This window comes from Magnolia sinica, chromosome 1 (assembly GCF_029962835.1).
Source record: "Magnolia sinica isolate HGM2019 chromosome 1, MsV1, whole genome shotgun sequence".
In the NCBI taxonomy this organism is placed as follows: Eukaryota; Viridiplantae; Streptophyta; class Magnoliopsida; order Magnoliales; family Magnoliaceae; genus Magnolia; species Magnolia sinica.
Window position 1 is genome coordinate 76,061,292 of NC_080573.1, and position 3,559 is coordinate 76,064,850.

Genomic DNA, 3,559 nt, shown 5'->3' on the forward strand with positions numbered 1-3,559 from the left:
ATCGACCTCCACAATCGGCCTCAACAATCATAATCGACCTCGATAATTGGCCTCAACAATTAGAATCAAAATCGGCCTCAACAATCAGAATCAGCCTCGACAAATCAGAATCGGAATCGGCCTTAACAATTGGCCTCGACAATCAAAATCGGTGAGAATAGGCCTAACAAGGCCTAAGGGAAGGTCACAATGTGGACATCCAACCATCATTGCCCATTAATGTGGACATTAAACCAACATCGCTCCCAAGCAATGGCCCACATAGAGCCAAACATAAAGTGGGCCCATGGCCTCACACAAAGGCCTCATACACAACATAATGGGCCGCATACCATCTCGATGGTCCCCATACAATCATAATGGGCCTTACACAAGGGCCTCATACATCAAGTGGGCCGAAAATATTTCACATTAGGTCACGTTCCATAGACCTCGAATACATCACAATGGGCCTCATATGCGTGTCGCAAATTCATCACAATGTGCCCCAACACATGGGTCGGTATACATCACATTGGCCTTGAATATGTGCCTCATGTACATCACCATACACATTGCAATGGGCCGCATACCTGGGCCTAATACACATCATAATGGGCCACATGACATGGGCCTATTATACATCACAATGGGCTGCACGACATTGGCCACACATACATCACAATGTGCCTTAACAAATGGGCTAAAAATACATCAAGGTGGGCCTCTTGTATGGGCTAAAAATACATCAAGATGGGTTGCATTTATGGACGACACCAATGGGCCGCACCATCTATAAGTGGGCCCCAAGGCTAGTGCACTGCACACTGCACACATGTAGACACATCAGGTGGTGGATCTCCATCGTCCAATTTTGCTAGACGGTACAGATATAATAAATACATCATGGTGGGTTCCACATGGTGGGTAGATGGACGGCATGGATATACGACACATGCATTAAGGTGGCCCACGTCCATGTAATGGACAGTGTGAATAAAACCCATACATTAGGGGGGTATAAAACACTTACACTGAGTGGGTCCCACCATCCAGAGTGTTGGACGGTGTGGATTATAAAATATACATTACGGTGGGTCTTTCAACAGATGGACAACATGGATTATAAAATATACATCATGGTACACCCCATGTTGTAGCGTCCAGACGGATGGTATAGATGAAACACTAGGGTCCCCACCATCTAGATGGATGGTGGGAATAAGATACATATATCATGGTGGGTCACACTGTCCCACATGCAGGGATGGTGTGGATGTAATTAGGCCCACCGAACTTACTGATTCAATACAACAACTATATAGCAGGAGTGAGGTACTACAGCCAATCAGCTTCCCAGATGGGTGGGTCCCACGTGGGGCCCACTAGATATATATCTATATATGTATATATTATAATTATATTATTATTTCCTTTTTTTATATATTAATCAAGCCACCATCCAACATCCAGCGTCCAGCAATGGATGGACAACTAGATGAAACCATACATCTAGGTGGCTACTTAAAGCCCCTACTCGTCCCAGCTAAAAGGATGGACTGTGTGGATGGAAAACATCCATCATGGGGGTCTACGTTCGGCACTCAGCACGTCACCAAGGTGGGCCCCATATCCCCTTTCAAAACGGTCGGATGGTTTGGATTTAACACATACATTGTGATGAGATCACAGAACTTGCTGGCGTCCATCCCGCAGCCGCTGCTGCTGGGATCTCCACGTGGCTAGAGGTAGATGGCAAGAGTAAAACACATATATCTTAGTAGGGCCTACCGTCCAGGAACAGATGGATGGTGTGGATAATGCACATATGCCGTGGTGGATCTCACCGTCCAAGTTGCTGGACGGTGTGGACACACCACACACATCAAAGTGGGCCCAATGTGATGAATGGCGTGGATATATCACATGCATCAAGTGGGTCACATGACACCAAAGGGAGAGAGAGAGAGAGAGAGGGTGAGGAGGGGAGGGACCCCGCCATTATGGGCCCTCCCTATATAATACATACATCAAGATGGGTCCCACATATGTGGGCCCTCAAATCACAAAATCAAATACTAAAATCACCCACCTTTGATCTTCTTGGACTCCTCCTTTCATCGATGCGATCTAAAGCTCCAAGGGGTGGATTTTAATGGTTGAGATCGGCTTTGAAGGGTTGGATTGAGTGGTAGGGAGTGGGCCACATAAAGCTCTCTCATGGAGTTTGCTTGGACGTGGGTTGCTCTCATGGAGCTTGGGAGAAAATTAAGAGAGAGATAAGAGAGAGAGAGGTGTTGTGAGTGATGGAGTGATGGAGAGAGGGATGGGTGAAGTGATGGAAAGTTGACTTTTAGGGATGGGTAGTTGTACTTGGGGATGGGTGTGAGTGATGGGAGTGATGTGATGTGTACTTGACATTTGATGTGATGGATTCTCTCGGGATTGCAACGCGTGGTGTTTTCCTCGAACTGAACGTGGGCCCACATCTCTTAGCCCGGGTATCGCCTCGGCGCGGTCGCCAGGGTATAAGTCTCAGGTTAAGCTGACTCTGGAATATGGGATATGACTCAGGGTCACGCATAAATACCGATAAAAGATCGTGGGTTGCCGGAATTTGACCAGGAGGACTGTGGAAGCCTATGGAATAGTATGATCTAGGATACAGCTCTTACAGTGGGCCTCGTGGATGGGCCACAAATACATCAAGGTAGACCTCATATACATTAAGTGGGCCGCACCAATGGGCCTCATATACATCAAGTGGGTTGCACCAATGGGCCTCATATATATCAAGTAGGCCACATCATTGGGTCGCACCAATGGGCCTCATATATATATATATATATATATATATATATATATATATATATATATATATATATATATATATATATCAAGTGGGTCGTATCAATGGGCCGCACCAACGGATCATCTGGACCATACAACAACTAGCAGTGGAGATAATGATTTCCACTATTTAAATTTGTGGGGCCCACCATTTTATTTTTGTCCAACTTGATCATAAGGTCACAAGAACTTAGATTAAGAGGAAAGATAAATTTCATATTAATCCAAACTTTCGTGACCCAAAAAGGGTTTCAATGGTGGACGTTCACTCTACACTATTTTTTGCGGTGTGGTCCACCTGATCATCAGATTTGCTTCACTTCTGTCCTAAACCTTAAGATGTCATGCCCCAAACCCAGAAATTGGGCTTATAAAATTTTTGATTACCGAATTTGATGCCGACAGCCTCCACAGTACCCCATTCTCAGCTCCCAGCACCCATATGCCAGATTCTGATCCTGAGATCCTACAAGGAGGATTCTCCAACGTACATTTGTCTCATAAGAAGTATAACCACAAGTTTACCCAAATCATAAAGACAACATCATCATCACATCTACTAATATAAATATTTGAATACAGTTGTAAGACCCGTATCCTAATCCGTACTATTCCATCAAGTCCCGCGATCTTTCCTGTCGAATTTCGGCAACCTGTGACGTATAATCGACGTTGCGATCGACCTTAAGCCTTATGCTGTACATTTGAGTTGGCTTAAATCAAGACTTGT